The following is a 21,473-nucleotide window of genomic DNA, read 5'->3' as shown; positions in this document are numbered from 1 at the left end:
TGGCCCAAGAAGGGCAGCGGCCTCTGGATTAGGGAATGGAGGGATGGCTGTTCCCGGGATCGCCCCTCTCCCTCTGCCCGTGTGCAGCCTTGTGTGCTCAACCCTCCACCCCAGGGGCCCTCAGACTACTGTCATGAGGCCCAGGCCCTGAGCTGCAGAGTTGGTTAATTAGCGCTGGAGCCCAGGAAGCCCCATCTGTTCCCAGCACTTGTGTTGCTCTGATCTCTCCATTTCCCCGACTCCCAGGCCAGGGAGAGTTTTCGCCCTCCTACCCTGCAATCCCTGGAGATTCGCTCCCCCCAACCCCAGCCCAAAGTGCCTTTTCATGGGGCTGTAAGGCAGCTGTCACGAGGTAAATCCCACCCTTCACCCCGCCAGCAGGACAGTTAGGGACAGGTGGGAGTGATATGGGAGGAAGCAGCTCCCGCTGGTGACTGCCGGACCCTCTCCTCGCTGGCCACAGACCCTGGGACCACTTCCCTACTTGATCCAGAGCAGGCCCAGCCCCCCTCCACAGGGACCTTTATATGGGGATCCTGGAATTTTAGTTGGGTTCCCCTAAATGCAGACCCTGACGCAAGGTCTTGGGCATAGGAGGTTTATCTGAAGGGACTCCAGGAAGCAGGAGTGAGGGAGAAGGAAGCAGGAAACAGAAGTAAAGGTCACTGCTGAGATTGCTGCTGGAGGCAACAGGGGTCTTGCAGGTGAGAAAAATGTCCTTACGAGAGAAGCTGCCTTGGTGGGTTTGGAATGTGTGAAGAATTGGCAGGCGTGCTCATCATCAACTAAGTGGACAGGTGAAAGCTGGAGGGGCTCTGCAGAAGCCCTGAGTTGCACTAAAATTTGTACTAATCCAAATAGTGGGTCTAGATTCCCTCTCCTACTCAAAATGACTTAAATTCCCCCGATTTAGCAAATACCGGTTGAACATCTACTGTATTTAATGGGCTGTAAGAGATCATTGACTGTAAGGCATGCCGTTATTTTAAGAGGCTCTAAGAAAAGAGCTTCCAACTCAGCTATGACACTCTACGAAACGTAAGACCTTCCTAGGTCAGAAGCACAGAAGTGTAAAAAGAATGTTGGTCTCGGGATGGGTACCATGTGCACTGTAGCTTGATGGGCATAGTGGGGCATTGTGACATAGAAACTGCCCTTGTTCCCGGCAGAGGAGAAAAAGCGTGTAAAGCAATGGCAGTGACAACAAGCAAAAACAGGACAGGGGAGAAAGCCAAGAGTCTTCAGACCACAAGAGAAGGAGAGATTAATTCTGGTAGGGAGGTATCAAGGAGGCCTTCCTGGATGAGGGGGTGGCATCTGAGCTGGGCTCAGGAAAAGATGGGGCTTGAACTATTGGGGATGAAGGGAAAGGCATTCCCGGCAAGTGGGAACAGCACAGGCAAAGGCTCTGAGAGGTCCTAGAAATAAAGTTATTGCACTTTTGGGGGGTTGTAAGATTTATGGGTGAGGATAAGGAAAAAGTAGAGAATTAGAAAAGCAATGAACTTACCCTTTTACCCAGAAATCCCCCCTCCTAAGTGCATGGCCAAGAGAAATTTGCCCTCAAGTGCACCTTTTCCCTTTAGGAAAATCCATCTGGATGGACAGCAGCAGAGGCAGGAGGAGGCAGGACAGACCAGAAGAGAGACAATGAGGTTCTGAACCTAGATGGTGGCCAAGGGAGCAGAGGAGGGCAGGTGAATGGCGCTGTAGGGGATACTGTAGCAGGAGGGTTGACTGGACTCAGCAACTGGGGAGGGAGTAGGCAGAAAGAGAGCCTGGGAACTTAGGACAAGAAGCAGGGTATTTTTTTTTTTTTTCCAAGGGAGGGGTAAGCAACAATGAATTACTTGTTCTTACACATGGAACTCTCCAGGGCACTACACCTGCATTTAAATCACTTGGCTCCTGGGACATGGCTCTCCTCCCATTTCTCTGTCTACTCCCTCTTCATTTGTCCTCTGCCCTCTTGGTATGACAGTTCCTTGGGGCCCTGTCTCCAGGTCAGGAGGCCCTTGCCCTGCAATCACCCTTCCTGGGAGCCTTCACTTCACCTGTGATCTCAAGACCTCTCCCTCCTGCCTGACTCGCGCCGAGCTTGTGGAACATCTTCCCTAGGGTCGCAGTCCATTCGATGAAGCATTTTCCCCATGAAATCCCTTATCTTTGGGAATCTCTTCTTTTCCTTGTGCTCCCTATATGGGTGGATGGAGAACCACTCTCCACGTGGTTACTCGGTCCAGAAGGGCGGCTGTCTGTCCAAATGTCCCTCTTCCTTTCACTTCCTCTATCCAATCAGCTTCTTCTGCCCACCTCCCTTTCATGCTCCTTTCACATGCTCTTGGCTCACCGTTTTTTTCTTTAATTTTTTAGAGACAGGGTCTCGCTCTGTCACTCAGGCTAGAGTGTGCTGGCACGACCATGGCTCACTGCAGCCTTGACCTCCTGGGCTCAAGCTATCCTCCTGCCTCAGCCTCCTGAGTAGCTGGGACCACAGGCACGCACCACCATGCCTGGCTAATTTTTTATTTTTTGTAGACAGGGGTCTCTTTCTTGCCCAAGCTGGTCTTGAACTCCTGGCCTCAAGCAATCCTCCTGCCTTGGCCTCCCAAATTGCTGGGATTGCAGGTGTTTGCCACTGCGCCTGACCTGGCTCGCCTTTTTTGCTTCTGGGCGTTGCTCTGGCAACCGCAACAAGCTGTCACCTGACAGCTGTGGCAGTGGGTATCTGCTGTGGCAGGCTTTCTGTCCAAGCCTGCGGGGACTTGCCTAGCTATTCTGGCTTGTGTGTAAACTTGGAAGCTCAAGGGAGGTGGCTTTCCTTGGGGGCAAACTTTGACCAATAGGGGCAAGAGCTGATGAGCTCATCTTCCTTCCATCCAGGTCTTGGATGGACAGTTCTGAGGCATCTTTCACACGCTTCCTCAGGGGGTCTCCCGGGGATCCAGTCCCAGCAGCCCATGGAGGTAACCAGGCCAATAACACCACACTGGGATGCCTCTTTCTCCTCCCTCTATTTTTAAAATTTTTAATTTTTAAAATTTTTTGTAGAGATGGGGTCTCCCTATGTTGCCCAGGCTGGTCTTGGCCTCCTGGCCTCAGGCGATTCTCCTGCCTTAGCCTCTCAAAGTGCTGGGATTACAGGTGTGAGCCATCGCACCAAGCCCACCTCCCTCTTTCACTCCTCCCAGCCCCCATTGCTGTTCCTTGGCATCAATTCCTAAATAGCCTGCACATCAGCACTTGTCACAGGTCCTGCTTCTGCGGGGAGCTCAAGCTAGGACACCCCTGGAACACTCCCCAAGTCTCTTCCTTCCCATCCAGCACCACTTCCCTAAGTCACAGCTGTACCACCTCTCATCTGGACTGCTCACAGCAGGTACCTAGTTGATTTGCCTCTAATCTTGTTCTATTGTAATCCATTGACACATTTTAGCCAGGATGGTCTGTATTAAATGAAAATCTGTCTATGCCACTTTTCTGCTTTAAGTCCTAGAGAAGAAGCATCTCGTTGCCTACAGAATAAATTCCAAGCTCTATAGCATGGAACACGAAACATCTCATTAGCTGGCCTCTCCCACCCTCTCTTTCCTGCCTCATATTTCATTTCTTCCTCCTGTTCAATAGTGTGTTGGCTCCAAGCTGCTTTCAGTTTGTGTGCACGTGCCACACTGTTTCATGTCTGGGTGCTTTTGGTCATGCTCTTGCCTGGATGCCACCACCTTCTTTGGCCTGGCCAATCTCCACATGTTCTTTAAGCCTTGGTGTGAGCATAATCTGTGGCCATCCCTGGTGCCCTGCTATGGTGCTCTGCTTATCCCCACTGTGGCCTGACTCCTCTGTGAAGCAATGCCCTGTTTATCTGAGTTCCTTCAGGGGAGAAACCACATCTAGTTAACTCTAAATCTCCAAATATATAGATATAGATATAGATATATCTCCAAATATATCTATATATATATTTGGAGATTTAGAGGTAAGTAGATATGAGACAGAGTCAGGCTCTGTTGCCCAGGCTGGAGTGCAATGGTGCCATCTCAGCTCACTGCAACCTCCACCTCCTGGGTTCAAGCGATTCTCCTGCCTCAGCCTCCCAAGTAGCTGGGATTACAGGTGTGCACCACCACGCCCGGCTAATTTTTGTATTTTTAGTAGAGATGGGGTTTTGCCCTGTTGCCCAGGCTGGTTTTGAACTCCTGACCTCAAGTGGTCTGCCCACCTTAACCTCCCAAAGTGCTGGGACTACGGGTGTGAGCCACCATGCCTGGCCAAGAAATATATTTTTGCACTAAATTCTAAATTAAATCCCTATTGACAAAAGCTTTCTGTTGGCCACATTTGTCATGGTCGGTGGTCCCATGGAATTGCAGGCTGCTGAGAAGCACTGGGGAGGAAGGCACGTGGAATTTGTCTTTGGCTGCCCCGGGCAAGAGGGGATGAGACCTTGCCTGTGGGTTGCTTTGCCTTAGCACTGGCCTCCTGGACCAGTGTCTAGGTGGCTCCTCTCTTTTTCATCCAAAGCAGACACTCCACTTTCCAGCACGAAAATCTGCGTTCATTTCTTAGGGCTGCCATAACAAAGTACCCCAAACTGGGTGATTTAGAACAACAGATATTCACTGTCTCACACTTCTGGAGGCAAGAAGTCCAAAATCAAGATGTCAGCAGGGCCAAGCACCCTCCACAGCCTCCATCCTTCCCAGCCTCTTCCAGCTTATGGAGGGAGGAAGTCACAGTCTCTATCCTGCCTGGCCTCTTCCAGCTTCTGAAGTTGGGGGAGCCACAGCCTTCATCCTTTCTGGCCTCTTCCAGCTTCTGGAGGGAGGGAGGCACAGCCTCTATCTTTCCCGGCCTCTCCTGGCAGCTGGTGGCCAGCAATCCCTGCCATTCCTTGGCCTATGCTTCCATTACTCCACTTCCTGACTTTGTCATCACATGACCCTCTTCCCTCTGTGTGTCTCCAAATTTTCTTTTCCTTACAAGGATACTCATCATTAGATTTAGAGCCCACACTAATCCACGATGACCTCATCTTAACTTGATGGCATCTACCAGGACCCTATTTCCAAAGAAGGTCACATTGGCAGGGGCAGGAGATTAGTACTTCGCTGGATCATTTTTGGAGGGGACACAATTCAACCCTAAGAACTATGATTCACAGAACACCTTCTTTGAGTCAGGAACTGTGGTAGGTAGGTTGCACACAGAATCATATTTAATTTTCTTAACAATCCCACCAGGTAGCGGGTATTATCACCCTGATTATACATGTGAGGGTACCCAAGTTCAGAGAGGCCACATAGCTCGTTGAGAAGGAAAACCGGGCTGGGCACGGTGGCTCACGCCTGTAATCCCAGCACTTTGGGAGGCCGACGTGGGTGGATCACCTGAGGTCAGGAGTTCGAGACCAGCCTGACCAATATGATGAAACCCTGTCTCTACTAAAAATACGAAAATTAGCCAGGTGTGGTTTTGCATGCCTGTAATCCCAGCTACTTGGAGGCCTGAGGCAGGAGAATCACTTGAACCCGGGGAGGCAGAGGTTGCAGTGAGCTGAGATCACGCCATTGCACTCCAGCCTTCCAGCCTGGGCAACAAGAGCGAAATTCGGTCAAAAAAAAAAAAAAAGAAAGAAAAAGAAAAGAGAAAGAAAACCCGTCGGGCACAGTGGCTCATGCCTGTAATCCCAGTACTTTGGGAGGCGTAATTAGGCAGAGCACTTGAACCCAGGAGATTGAGACCAGTCTGGCCAACATGGCAAAAACCCATCTCTACAAAAACACAAAAATTGGCTGGGACATGGTGGCGTGCACCTGTGGTCCCAGCTACTCAGGAGGCTGAGGTGGGAGGATTGCCTGAGCCCAGTAGGTGAAGGTTGTAGATCACGCCACTGCACTCCAGCCTGGACAACAGTGCCAGATCCTGTCTGAAAAAGAAAAGTAATAAAAGAATAAATAAAGATAAAACCACTCTGTGGTGTGGACGTGCACTATCAGATCCTGGGCTCTGGGAGCAAGGTGGTTTGGGGGGATACAAAGAAGGAGGCCAGGTCCTTACCTTCAGCAAGCTTAAATCTTTTTAACATCACTTTATTATCTCTCACAGGTGGAGTCAGGATCAAAATATCCAAAGAAAAAGTAAGACTCCATATACAGGAAACAAATCTGTGATGATGACTGGAGCAGCTCAGAATCAGAACTTGAGCAAGACCTGGGCTGCTTTGATTTTCTGAAGGTCCCGAAATACTAGGGGCAAAAAAGAAAATAAAAAAAGAAAAAAAAGAAGGAATACCAAAAGCAAGTTACATAAAGTATGAGATATATTACATGTTTCCAGTGAACAAGTGAACAGTTTGGCACGTCAAAGACACAATGTCAGAGCTTTAGCCTCAATTGGCGATAACCTGAAAAGCCTGAAACGCAAAGCCTTCTGGAAATGTGAGCTCCAGTTCCGGGACGAACCCCGAAAAGGACAGAGTGAGCCACACATAGTGGCTGGACCATGGGTGAGGGGTGAGCACTGCTGGGCTCCATTCTGCTGGAAGAACTGACAATCTCCCACTGCACAATAACTGGTGTGAGGGGGCCGGACGGTGTGAGGGTCAGGAAGGGGAGGGTCCACCCAAAGTAGGCTAATGGAGCAGTTGGTGACCCCATTTCCCCAGCTTTCAGCCAGAGATATCCCAGATGTCATGGGAGAGCCATTGGATGCTCTCAGCTCTGAATTTTCATGCCTCTGCCACGCTTAGCATCAGAGCAGTGATTTCCATCCAACAGAGCAAAAACCTTTTCACGGGGGACCAAAAGCTTGTGGCTTCAGAATGAATCCAGAAAAAAAAAAAAATCCCTGTTGTGAGGGTGAAAGGAGCTGCCAGCCTCAACACAGCTCCTTGGAGAAGACATTTGAGACTTAAATTCCAGGCAAAGTGGCACTTCACATTCTGTGTTCTGACCTTCTTGGAATAAATGTCTCCACCTGCGGGCAGAACTACCTGGCTCCCCTCCACACCTGCTATGTCAGAATCTGGGTGGAGTTAGGGAGGGGTAGAGGTATCCTAGGTAATTTTTTTATAGGCACTAAGGCTGAGGTCCGTTGTTCTAAGCTTTGGGGTGGAGGTAGATGGGGAAGATGAGAGTAAGTTGCCATTTCATGGGTGCTGATTCTTGAGGGCAGAGGAGTCCATTTAAGTGACTGGGAAGGAGGAGGCTCACATGCTGGCTTGGATGGACGGTGTGCCATTTTGCTAAATCTGAAGAATAGAGAGAAGAAGCTTCTGGTGGTTGGTTGAGAAGACTGAGTCAGGCAGCATCCCTGGAGGCTCAAACTAGTAACCGTCCCTGGGCCTTGTATCAACCTGTTGCCTTGCCATTTATTCCAGTTACATTTGCTGTGCAACAAACCACCCCAAAATGTAATGGCTTAAACAACAATCACTTTATTATCTTTCACACTTCCTGTGGGTCATGAATTCAGGAAAGGTTCAGCTGAGCAGTTCTGTCTTGGGGTCCGTCATGTAGCTGCAGTCAGAAGGTAACTAGAACTAGAAATCAGAGGTCTGGAGTAGCTGGGGGCTGGTTGTACATCTCTCCCTCTCTGTGTATACTCACAAGCCTCTCCAGGAGGGCTTTCTGGGTCAAATTGTTTGAGCTTCCTCACAGCATGGCCGCATCGTGGGCCTGTTCACGGCATGGTGTCTCAGGGCCATTCAGGTTCCAATGAACAGGGTGGTAGCCACATCCCCTTTAAGGACTCAGTGTTAAAGGTCATGCAGCCATCACTTCCATCATAGACGACTGGCTGCAAACAAGTTATAAGGCTGCCTTGATTCAAGGGGAGTGGGCAGAGACCTCTCCTCTCGGTAGAAGGAGCATCAAAGTTCCATTATAGAAGATCAGGTGAGATGGGAGATACTCTTGCCACCATTTCTGGAATGTTCACACAAACACACACACACACACTCATATAAAATTTGGATATTTTATATATATGTATATCACACATATATTACATGTATGTTGTATATTACATATAATATATAACATGTATTACACATGTGTGTATTATATCCAAATAATATATAAATACGGTATTTGGATATTACATATATAATATGCTGCACCCTACATCAAAACATTTTAAAAACAGAAAGTTTCTCTGCTGATCAATCAGTTCATCAGTGGTGGGGGAAGCTGCCTTTCTTTGGACAGTTCTCAAGGAGTTGGAGGCTTTCCTTTTGAAACTGAGGAGCTGGCAAGTTTCTCTTTTCTGAAGACATGTCAAGTGATTTTTGACACCTAAGCCATAAATAGCATTCCTTCAGACATCACTTTAGAATGTTTTTTAGCTTGCTTGTGTGTGTGGTTGGGTACATGACAAACAATTCTTCCCATTTCATTGATGAGGAAACTGAGGTTCAGAGAAGAGGCCCATGGCCCAGCGTAATAATAGAATGAGAACTAACTAGGAGTAAGTATTTCTGGTTTCCGTACTAAAGCCTCCACCAGGTGATCCTCAGGGGTGTGGGGAGACCATTCGTGGCTTTTGGGAGCTGTTTTGCAATGTCTGGGAGCTGATGATGCTTCAGAACTCATATGAAACTGAGAGCAGTTTGCTCCCTTGCTCAGAGACCACGGGTGGCTCGTCAGCACCATCAGGATCAGATCTAAATCTCTCTGCGGGATGTTCAGGGCCCTCCATGGTGGGATGTGCATATATATATATCGTTATACGAACACATATATCATTCCTCAAAGTTAATTCACACCTGTCGGAGGCTGATAGGCATTTGATAAAGATCACAGTTTCTGGAAAGATCACTGTCTCTCTGCTTTCCACACCCCAACACCCACCCTCTCTTCCTTGAAGAGCTCTTGCTGGTTTTAATAAAGGAGAGAGACCCACTGTGAAACTTCCTTTGTTCCATCGGAGGCCTGAAGCTGAAAGACAGTAGGCTCCGCCGTCTGGGCTGACAAGAGGAGGGCTGGGAGTGGGGGCAGCAGGTGGCTGAGGAGGCCGGAGGAATCTTGGGGAAGTTTCCATATGCTGGGGAGTTTCCAAAAGAACTTGAAGCCAACTGCGCTCTTTTGGACAGGGCTTGTTCTGTGCCGATCCACTATGTCTCAAGTGGCCCATAAAATTTTTACTACATTTTGTCCACCCGTGGATATTGTGACCTGACGTGACCCAGTCAGAAATCTGTTTTGGCAATGTTTTCAGAGGGGATTGGAATGTCCCGGGCCGCGGCCGAATTGAAGTGCTTGCTTTAATCAGGAATGATGGCTTCTGGTGGGATTCGGAGGCAGGGGGTGCAGGGAGCCGTGAACTTTGTCACAGAGCAATGACTTCTGTAAAATTCACAGCAGTTCCTTCCAATTCTGTAGGAATGAGCTGGAGTTACTACAAATGTGTCCTATGGGCTGCAAGTAATAATGGGAATGGAGTCTTATTTCACTCTGAATAACAGAGAGTTATTCAGAAAGAACTCTCTGTGAGTTATTTCTGAACTCACAGAGGAAAAGCTAACCGGGTGAATAAAGAATACTTTAATTCTTTCAAAGTATTTTATCCTATCCTTTTATTTTAATAACTCAGATTTAAATGAATGGAAATAAATGCAAAATATGGACCCTATTTTTGAGTGTCTTGCAGTTAATCTATTTGGGAGATGTGTCTTCTCAATTGTCATTGAACTTCCCATGGTTGGTGTATTAGGCTGTTCTTGCATTGCTATAAAGAAATACCTGAGACCGGATAATTTATAAAGAAAAGAGCTTAATTGGCTTATGGTGCTGCGGGCTGTACAGGAAGCGTAAGGCCAGCATCTGCTTCTGGGGAGGCCTCAGGGAGCTTTTACTCGTGGAGGAAGGCAAAAGGGGAGCAGGCATCTCACATGGTGGGAGGAGGAGTGAGAGAAAGAGAGAGAGAGAGAGAGAGAGGTCAGCTGGGCGCGGTGGCACTCGCCTGTAGTCCCAGCACTTGCCTGTAATCCCTGGCTGAGGCGGGCAGATTGCTTGAGGCCAGAAGTTCGAGACCAGCCTGGCCAGCATGACAAAAACTCCATCTCTACTAAAATTACACAAATTAGCCAGGCATGTAATCCCAGCTACTTGAGAGGCTGAGGCCTGAGAATCACGCCTTGAACGTGGGAGGCGGAGGTTGCAGTGAGCCAAGATTGCACCACTGCACTCCAGCCTGGGTGACAGAGCGAGACTGTTTCAAAAAAAAAAAAAAAAAAGACAGAGAGAGCAGGGGGACATGCATGGGGGAAGGTGCCACAGACTTTTAAACAACCGGATCTCCTGTGAACTTAGAGAGAGAGCTCACTTATCACCAAGGGTATGGCCCAAGCCATTCATGAAGGATCCACCCCCATGATCCAATCACCTCCCACCAGGCCCCACCTCTAACACTGGAGATTACATTTCAACATGAGATTTGGGCAGGGACACAGATCCAAACTATATTCATTGGTTAAGATGCCTTCAAGGAACACAGCGTACATGCAAAAATGCCTAGTTTCCAAACTGATAACTCTGAAGCCCCCCAAAACTTTGATATTTTTCTCAGGGTTTCTAAGTGTGGGATAGTATCAACAAGTTCATCTGTATTTTTATTCATCTCATTCAACTCTGGGAGGCCTTTGAGTCAGCATTTGATGATCTGTTTTATGACCATTCTGGTATTGTGTAGTTAAATTCTTTAAAGTCCAGGCTTCTTATATTTTGTCAATTTCTTGTTAACCTTTCAGGGGGTGGGGGCCAGGAATTATAGCCATATTATGAAGACCATGTCTGGCAACAGTAATACCATCTTGGTGAGTTCCACCTAATGTTAGGTGGGTCTATGTGACCTTCATAGAAATGGAAGCAAATCAAAAATTTCATGATTTTGATGAAACTATATTAGATTAAAAAAAAATCTGAAAGTGGCAACAGCACTTTGCAGACATCAGGGTATTTGAAGCAATGAGAGAGTTGCCTCTGTGACCACCACCACCATCATGGGAACCCTGTGAGTCGCGGCCATGTGGAAATATTGATCTAACTATACCAGCAAAGCCACCAAAGCAACCCTGGCCACTGAGTGCTGCCTTTTGGTTACTCCTGGTTCTGCCACTTTTTCACACACATGGCTTTAGCAAGTATGGCTCTTCAAAGACCTTCTTCTTGCTTTATTACATTTTCTTCTATGCTACAGGCAAAATAGGACTGGTGAGTGAATCAAAATTTACAAAATTCCAAGGCAAACGGCCACCAGAAATTTCAAATGCGGTTCGATTTGGTCAGACTTTTGGTATTTAAGTGAGTAACCAAAACAGATTTTGTTTTCTCCTGAAGCAGTGGTTCTTGCCATCGTGGAGTTGTGACCCTCACTTCTTGATGTTTTGTTTCGTGCCATTTCCCCCATTTCTAAAAGTGCTATAAAATATGTATTTATAAAAGGTGTGCGTATATATGTGTGTGTGTGTGTTTCAATGTAAGAGACATTGATTAAATTGTTTTTTGAAAATATGTTCTTGATTTTGCTATGCTGTTTAAGGAATTTGGAGGTGTTTTAAGCCAAGGTTTAAGAACAGCCTTTCCAGATGGATCAGCTCACTACTTAGACACTTGTGCAATAACTTTCCTCCAATTTTAGAACATGAGAAACAACAGGAGACACTTGATGACTTTTGCTTGGCTGTGGTGGGTGAGAAACTATGCTTTGGAGGATAAGGGTTGAGCTGTATGTAACACCACCTGGACATTTAATCTTCCTGGCCACCTGGACAGAGGTGGTTAGTTGCCTCACTTAAAAAGCCTTTCTTCACCCCTTAGAACTCCTGACTCTTGGCAGGTGTGTGACTTCCTGGAAGTAAGACTATATTTTCCAGCCTGTTTTGCTGATAGGTGTGGTCATGTGACTAATTGTTGGCCCATTGGTCAGGTCCAACTCTTGTAAGCAAGAATTATAGCTCCTAAGGATCTTCTCTAAGAGGTTACTGGCTTAGGTCCCTCATGCATCTTCCTTCTTCCTCCCACCTGCTGCTTGGAATGTGGACACATGATTGGAGCTCCATTTTGGACCATGAGGATGAAGGCTATACTCCAGAAATGGCATAATTGAAAACTGGAAACAGCATATATCCTAGGGGATGATAGAGAAGACATCCTCCCACTGGAATGTCTGAATTCAGAGTCCCACATGATGGAAATAAACATATCTTTTGTAAGTGATTTATTTTGGGTTTCTTACTGGGAACCAAATCTGATTTTAATTTGTAAATTCCCCCTTTTTTCCTTAAAAATTTATTTACCTGCTTGTAGTAACTCCTCCATACCAGAGCCATTCTTCCTACCAGGTGGTGGTTTTCTAGTATGTGCACTTAATCCGGTGTATTCAGTGGTTATTTTGTGCTTCTGTTCTCAAGTAATATGGCTACCTTTTAGCAGAAGCCTTTGCAATATTGCATCCCAAGCCAGTAGTTTAAAAACTTGTTTTCAAAAGAAATCCAGTCTCCTTCTCACTGCTTCTGAAAATTTCTGGTGTGTGTGTGAATGTGTGGGAGTGGGGTAAACTTGCATTCCACTGGTTAATGCCTGTCACCTCTTTCCCCACCCTAGCCCCTAGCTTTTCCCTCCATCACATCTGAGGGCTTCTTCATTGCTACACTGCCTGCCACCCTTTTCCTACTGCTCTGCCACAACATGGACACAGTCCCTTTCCTTCATTTCTTAACCATTTCCAACATAAGGCTAATGAAGTTTTACTGTACAATGGATTTTTATTGAAGATTTGGGAATATCAGAGTGTAATTACAGCACAAATTAAAAACTTATGACAAGGTTTCTATTATCACTGTTGTAAATGTTCTTCACCTACACTCACTCAGTGTCAGCTAAGGTGTCTTGAATGCTGACATTCTAGGTGGGATCACATCCTCTGCAAGCTCACTCACTTACATGTTTGCACTCACAGTGTTGTGCTGATTCTTGGCTGAGCTCTCACCTGGGGCTGTCAGCAGCACACCTCTACGGGAACTCCTCATGTCACTTGGGCTTCCTCACAACATGGCCGCCAAGTTTGAAAGGTAAACAACCTGAGAGAGAGTGAGTCAGGCAGAAACTGTACTGCCTTTGGTTACCTAGCCTCAGAAATCATGTAGCATCACTTCCACTGTGCATTCTGCTTGTCAAGGCAGTAAAAAGTCCTGCCCAAGTTCAAGGGGTTGATCCCTACTCTCCACCTATTGATGGAAAGTGACACCTTTTGGGAAGAGCTTGTAGGCGTGGAGATATTGCTGTGGCCACTTTGAGAAAATGATCTGTTACACTCACCATGGGGCATCCTTTACCAGCCGTCACTGCCCTTGGCCCCAGCCTGCTCCTGGGTTCCTGGATTTTACTCTTCCTATGAAGTTCCTGTCCACCTCCAAAATTCTCAGGTTATTACTCTCAATGAAACACCTATCTTTTGTGCCAACCCAAAGAAAACTGAAAGAGCCTACTTTTTAATTATTATTATGCAGAGCCATTTGGTTCTCTTGGTCTCACTCTTTCTATTCCCAGGTCTGCCCTTGACCTTACCTTTTCTAACTTATGTTACCTTTTTTAACAAGAGACTCGTTAGCTAAAAGACCTATTCTCTTCTAAAGCAAAATGGGCATAAACAACAAGTGGGGGCTGGGTGAAGGGGATACAAAAGTTTCATAAGTTGCTAACTTATAATAAATCCTTAAGGAGATGTTCTTTCAAAAACCTGCTTTTGAAAAAAATTATCAACAGGGGAAAGCTTCTCAGGAGGGAAATAAAAACACTTGTAGCATAAGGCTGATTTCCTAATATTAGTGAAAGACATAGTGGAAGGAGTGGTAAGTAGAAAATAGTCCCCAGTCCCTGGAATCCAGGCAGGTCCCATCGTCTCAATAGAGCTTGGCCCCATCATCTGTGAAATGAAGAGCTTGTGGTCTCAGCCACTTCCTGAGGTCCCAAACACCTGGACATTTGAGCCTTTTATTTTATACTAGAAACACAAACATTCATCAGGCATTTGCTTAGTATGGATTATATTTAAGATTTATGAATTAATTAAAATAAATTAAAATATTAATTAATATAATTACAATAAATATAGATAATTAGATATAGATATACTTTTTTGCCTGAAAGTCATCACTGCAATTATGCTTGAGGCAGGGAATACTTTTCTTGGTGGGCTGGTTTTCGTGGTGATCTTTAAACCAAAGCTTTAATTTATAACAGAGTAGACTGTCCAGCAGTTTCCAAAAGCATGGGAGGTGTCCTTGGTGCTGAATTACAAGCTCAGGGTCTGATAGTCAACACCAAGGATAAACATCTCTGCTTTTGATGGGGTGGGGCGGAGGAGAGAGAGAGAGAGAGAGAAGAGAGAGGAAGGAAGGAGGAGGAGAAAGAGGGAGGAGGAGAAAGAGGGAGGAGGAGGAAGAGGGAGGAGAAGCAGCAGCAGCAGTCACCACTGCCACATTCTTGAGTTGTCGTTGTTTTGTCTTGTTTTTTGAAGGCAATAAGGTATGTCCTGATCAGAGAAAGCCTAGAAAGAACAAGACTCTTAAAAATCAAGCTGTGGCGCTGCTGCCCAGGCCATGAGCGCTCTCCAGAGCTTTTCAAGGCTTCCCTGTGTTGTTATGGGGATTAATTAGTCAATGTTTGTGGCATATTTTGGAGTCACTTTAACTTAAGTATGTGCAGGGAGCTGTGACTCAGATACAAAACTATTTTCAAAAGGGAAAGTGTGTGTTAGGGTTTGTGAGTGGTGGGGCTCTCACACATGTAATTTCATACCTAGAAAGCATTATTTTGAACTATATGAATGACATCTTGCCAAAATATGTTCACCATTTTTTGCTAAAACATTTTAGGTTAAAACTAAATTTGCAAAGTGACATCTCAGAAGAAGAATATACTGGAAATCTAGGAAGAATGGAGTTAATAGGGTCTTTAACAGGCTTCCTTTCTTTCTTTTTTTTATTCCTCCATCCCCACCATCTCTTTTCCTTTCTTACACTGTATCTGCAGAAGAAAAACAGGTCTTGCCATGCTCTAAAGCCTGTATTGGGTGATGAAATAGCTCAAGTTTCTTCAACCATTATTTATTCCATATCTTTTCCACCCACAACATTAAATTTCAAGAAGCATGTCTTATTTATATTTGGAGTCATCAGAGCAGCTGGAATTTCATTCATTCATTTATTCATTCAACAAACATTCAATGAATATATATGCTGTACCAGTCTCTAGGCATGAAATAGTGTCTGGTAGAGCTTTAATGCTTTCCATGTAACAGGGAACTCTCACCTAATACCAATGCATCTGTTTTCTTAAATAATTACCTATCAGGAATTGCAACATTCTTAGACTCTTAGATTTACACTAGATGCATGCGTATGTTTTATTAGCTCAAAGTAAAACTTTGTGGCCACCAGTGGTTTCTGGTCATTTATATGTAATACAAATTATGTCACCCTTGCCTTTAGTTCAATTTTGCTTTTTACTTGATTCCTTCCCAGGTGAAAAGATGATTCCTAGTTCTTGTCTTGCTCTGAAGAAGCAGATTGGGTTGCTGGTCCAGGCTGGGCTGCCTCCCAGGTAACCACTAGTGTATCTTCCAGTCGCCCATTGAAGATGCTGATGGTCTTCAAGAAACTTCTCAGATCTGAAGGAAGATGCAGGGGTTAAAAATAATATTTGTGTTGAGTATTTAAAATTACTATTATCGGCCAGGGACTGTGGCTCACACCTGTAATCCCAACACTTTAGGAGGCCAAGGTGGGCGGATCACCTGACATCAGGAGTTCAAGACCAGCCTGGCCAACATGGCAAGATCTTGTCTCTACTAAAAATACAAAAATTAGCTGGGTGTGGTGGTACGCACCTACAATCCCAGCTCCTTGGGAGGCTGAGGCAGAAGAATTGCTTGAACCCGAGAGGCAGAGGTTGTAGTGATCATGCCACTGTACTCCAGACTGGGTGACAGAGCGAGATTCCGTCAAATAAATAAATAAATAAATAAAATTACTATTATCAGTTAGCTGGATGTGGTGGTGCATGTCTGTAATCCCAGTTACTCAGGAGGCTGAGGCTGGAGGGTCGCTTGAATCTGGGAGGTGGAGGTTGCAGTGAGCCGAGATGGCACCACTACACTCCAGCCTGGGTGATGGAGTAAGACTCTGTCAAAAAAATAAATAAATAAAAAAAATAAAATTGCCATTATTATGGACAGGACCTTGTTTGCAAAACTACATAACATAAAGTTAATATAATTCTATAAATACAATAGATATAATGATATCATGTTGTAATATTACATTGGTTTGCATAAACTCAAATCTGCCAACCTCTTTAATTCACAAAGAGCATTCAGTAGGTGCTTTGCATGTACTCCATGCATGATAAATATTATTTGAATACTTGGATTAGCAACACATTTTCCCTCTGGATCTCTTTTTTTGTTTCCTGTGGAATGCATTCGGGTCCCAGTGAACACCGAAGGACTAAATGTGGCAAAGTGCATGTCTGTATTTGACATTCACATGTCGGTAACTGCCAAGTTATAAACGAGCTGCTTTTCAGAGCCTCATTTGCTAAATTGCCACATGGCATTCACAGCATATTCCTCAATCAAATATCATCACACCCATCGTTTCCTGTGTATGTCAGAGTCTCCAACACCTACTACCACGTCTGGCTTGTGCTGTGTGCTCAGTAGTGGAAAGAATGATGGGTTTTCCTTCTTTCTGCACGTTTTCTTCCATGCTTTCACCTCGTTTTTGTTTTTTTTTTTTAACTCTTCAAGATTCAGCTCAAATGTCACCCTTCTATGAAACTTTCCCGCACTGAGCCCAGGCAGAATTTATTTGCCCTTTTCTCAGCATCTTTTCCTTCCTTCCTTCCTTCCTTCCTCCCTTCCCTCTTTTCGTTTTTCTCTTTCTCTTTCTTTCTTTTTCTTTCTTTCTCTCTTTCTCTTTCTTTCTTTTTCTTTCTTTCTCTCTTTCTCTCTCTTTCCTTCCCTCCCTCCCTCTATCTCCCTTCCTTCCTTCCTCCCTTCCTTCCCTCCCTCCCTCTCCCTTCCTTCCTTCCTTCCTTCTTTCTCTCTTTCTTTCTTTCTTTCTTTCTTTCTTTCTTTCTTTCTTTCTTTCTCTTTCTTTCTTTCTTTCTTTCCTTTCTTTCTTTCTTTCTTTCTTTTTCTTTCTTTCTTTTTTTTTCTTCCCCTTCCTTCCTTCTTTCCTTCCTTCCTTCCTTCCTTCCTTCCTTCCTTCCTTCCTTCCCCTCCCTCCCTCCCTCCCTTCCAATGGAGTCTTATTCTCTTACCCAGGCTGGAGTGCAGTGGCGTAATCATAGCTCACTGCAACCTCAAAATCCTGGGCTCAAGCAATCCTCCCACCTCAGCCTCCTGAGAAGCTGGGACTACAGGTGCACCACCATGCCCAGCTAATTTTTGAATTTTTTGTAGAGATGGGGGATCTCAGTATGATGACCAGGCTGGTCTTGAACTCCTGGCCTCAAGTGATCCTCCTGTCTCAGCCTCCTGAAGTGCTAGGAGAGCCAGCTTGCCCAGCATTTTGTTCCTTTTCTAAAAAAACTATTTTTATTTTATTAAAACAATTTTTTTTTGAGATGGAGTCTTACCCTGTCACCCAGGCTGGAGTGCAGTGGTGAGATTTTGACTCGCTGCAGCCTCCGCTTCCTGGGTTCAAGTGATCATCCTGCCTGAGCCTCCTGAGTAGCTGGGATTACAGGTGCCCACCACCATGCATGGCTAATTTTTGCATTTTTAATAGAGATGGGGTTTCATCATGTTGGCTAGGCTGGTCTCAAACTCCTGACCTCAAGTGATCCACCCGCCTTGGCCTCCCAAAGTGCTGGGATTATAGGCATAAGCCACTGTGCCCGGCCAAAAATTATTTTTAATATAATTTGTAGAGATAGGGTCTCACTTTGCTTGCCCAGGCTGGAGTGCAGTGGCACAATCATAGCTCACTGCAGCCTCGAATCTCTGGCCTCAAGTGATCTTCCTGCCTCAGCCTCCCAAAGCGCTGGGATTATAGGTGTGAGCCACTGCACCTGGCATCCCCATGGTAATTCTCAATGTGTACCACTTGCCACATTGTGTTTTGATGAATTGGTGACAATCTTGCTGGTGTAGCTGTGAACTTCTTGAGGGCAGGGGCCCTGATTCATTTACCAGCATATACCCCTAAGACCCAGCCCCACATGTTTGTTTGAATTCCAGGCCAGCCCAGAAAGAATTTAGCATAGCCTGTAGAACCTGTTACGGTGGGTCATATAATTTCTAGGCCAAAGTTCATTCTGAAGCTCAATTTTGGAAACAGAAGTGTCCAGTAGCAGGGGCTGGGGGTGTGATGGGGGGAGCTTTGGGGGAGGGAAATGTGAGGAGAGGAAGCGAATCCCAGGTGCTTCCAAGAACAAGCACAGTGATGGAGAGGCAGTGCTCAGTACCCGTGATGAGGGCGGGAGTCCTCAGCAAGGGCGGCCACTGGCATGTGAAAGACAGCCATCAACTTTGGCAATGAGAGAGCCTGTCAGTGGAAACCCACCTTCTTCCCTTCTCTGGCCAAAGGTGTGGTGCTTTGGGAGCCAGAGAATGGGCAGCTGGGTCTGCTTTGAAGATGCTCCTTGGTGCTGCAGGGGAGACTGTGTATGGGGCAACCTTTGGCCCTTGGTCTGCTCTGCACCCAGACATGAATTCACTTGGCCTCTGGGGACTAACGCACTTTCTTCTAACTAACGCTCTACTCCCCTTGTCTGGGAGGGATGCCCACACATACCTTCTGCGCAAGTCCTGAGCTGCAGGGTCAGCGAAAGAAAAGAGAGTGGCAATCGTGCCCCAGATGTCTCTTAAGAGACAAACCCCAAATCCATTTTGAGGGCCTTTAAGAGATGGCGGTGAACTGCTGGCTTTAAACCTGCCACTCCTTCTCCCAGCCCTCAACTCCCAGCAAAATGGGTCAATTTTATAAAACTGAAAAGGTTAAATGCTGGCATTTCGACTTGGTTTTCCAATGTCCATATTCCCAGCACTCACAGACACATTTAAAGCAGGAAGTTGGTGGAGAAACAGAATGAGGTTATGGCGATGTGATGGCGATGTGCTGGCCTGATTTTTCTTTTTTTTTTTTTTTTGAGATTGAATCTCACTCTGTCACCCAGGCTGGAGTGCAGTGGCATGATCGCGGTTCACTGCAACCTCTGTCTCCTGGGTTTAAGTGATTCTCCTGCCTCAGCCTCCCGAGTAGCTGAGGTTACAGGAGCACACCACCACGCCTGGCTAATTTTTGTACTTTTAGTAGAGACGGGGTTTCATCATGTTGGCCAGGCTAGTCTGGAACTCCGGACCTCAAGTGATCCGCCCACCTTGGCCTCCCAAAATGCTGGGATTACAGGCTTGAGCCACCGCGCCGGGCCAGCCTGATCTTTGAACACTGTGTTATTTCGAGGATGGCAGGAATCAAAGTCGCCCTGGTTAGTCTTTCTCCGCTTTGTTCTATTGGGTCAAACTTGAAAAAGAGAGATACCCCTTCTGGCCATTTAGGGCAGGGGGTGTGGAGACAAAAAGGGGTGGAGGAGAGAATATATTGAAAGACAAGACTGGGGAGACAGCTGAAGCCCAGTGACGGGCTACCGGGCTCTGTCTTGCTGCCGACCGGCCGGCAGAAGGCCGGGAGGAGAGCGGCGTAAACAGAGGCATCTGGTCCCCCAGCATGGAGCGGCGGGTCCGTGAACCGTGGCAGATGCAGCCTCAGCTGTGATTGGGCACGAGGCCTCGGTGTCCAAGCCTGGGTCACGCGCGGGGCCCATTTTAACTGTGACAGTGCAGTGTCAAACTGCCATTCTTTCTTTCTCGTGTGTTTTTTTTTCCTCTGAAATCTGCCAGCTCTCGGAAGCAGCCTAGACTTAGGCCCCTCGGGTTCCCAGGCTGGAGGAGGCGAGCGGGGGGAAAGGCAGTGAGTGACGTCCAGGGAGGGACGCTGAGGAGGGGGAGCCCAAAAGCCAGTAGCAGGCAGGCAAGATGTGAAAAGAAGGGCTCTCTGGGTTTTGCATCGTGGGCAGAATTAAGTTGAGATGAGGCACAGGTGCTGGGGTTAGCAAATTATTCAGAAGGACATTTTAAGGCTTTGCGCGTGAGACGCAAGCGTGAGCTCTGGGAAGACATAAATTGTTCTTCGTCAAAACTTAGGAAGAAAGCCAGTGGCAGCTAGTTCCTCAAAAATCACTTGATGTATTTGTGGAGGAAACCAAAAGAACGGAAGTGTCTTTGTAAGAGGTCCTGTGTTCCGGCAAAATGTGGCTTTGCTCTCTTGGCTCTCTGGGGTTTAATCAACACGACTACCCTCTCCCCGATGTTTGTCTTTGGGGAAGTCTGGAGGAATGGGCCCTTTTCTGAAGCTGGTGACTCGGGTGGGTAACAGTTCTGAAACCTCTTCTGGAAGCAATTCACAACACCCTGCCTTTTCCATTTCAGGGTTATCTCCCTCCCTCCCTCCCTCCCTCCCTTCCTTCCTTCCTTCCTTCCCTCCTTCCTTCCTTCCTTCCTTCTTTCCTTCCCCCTCCCTCCCTTCCTCCCTCCCTCCTTTCCTTCCTTCTCTCTCTGTTAGAAAGGATGGCATTAATTTCAGACCTTGGTTTATTAAAAAACCCACACGGCCGGGTGCAGTGGCTCATGCCTGTAATCCTAGCACTTTGGGAGGCAGAGGCAGGCAGATCACTTGAGGTCAGGATTTCGAAACCAGGCTGACCAACATGGTGAAACCTCATCTCTACTAAAAATACAAAATTAGCCAGGTGTGGTGGCGCATGCCTGTAATCCCAGCTACTTGGGAGGCTGAGGCAGGAGAATCACTTGAACCCAGGAGGTAGAGGTTGCAGTGAGCCGAGATGGCGCCGTTGCACTCCAGCTTGGGCAACAAGAGTGAAACTCCATCTCAAAAAACAGAAAACAAAACCCCACAAAACAACAACAAAACACCCACACATGGCTGGGCACTGTGGCATAGGCTGGGTATCATGGCTCACACATGTAATCCCAGCACTTTGGGAGGCCAAGGCAAGAGGATCCTTTGAGGTCAGGGGTTCAAGACCAGCCTGGGCAACATAGTGAGACTTTGTTTCTACAAAAAATGAAAAGATTAGCCGGGCTGGTGGTGTGCCTGTGGTCTCAACTACTCAGGAGGCTGAGGCAAGAGGATCACTTGAGGCCAGGAGGTCGAGGCTGCAGTGATCTATGATTGTATCATTGCACTCCAGCCTGGGCAACAGAGCAAGATCCTGTCTCTAAAAATCAAACAGACAAATAAACGAACCTTCCAGGAAAGGCTTTGACTTTCCGTTTGTTTTGGTTTCTTTCTGGAATCTTAGAGATGGGCGAGTGAGGAGACATTGCTGCAACCTGTCTCGGGGATATTTTTATCTATTGGCTAAATCTGTGGTGACAAAGCCATG

This window comes from Nomascus leucogenys, chromosome 25, assembly GCF_006542625.1.
Source record: "Nomascus leucogenys isolate Asia chromosome 25, Asia_NLE_v1, whole genome shotgun sequence".
Taxonomy (NCBI): Eukaryota; Metazoa; Chordata; class Mammalia; order Primates; family Hylobatidae; genus Nomascus; species Nomascus leucogenys.
This window is presented reverse-complemented; position numbering follows the sequence as displayed.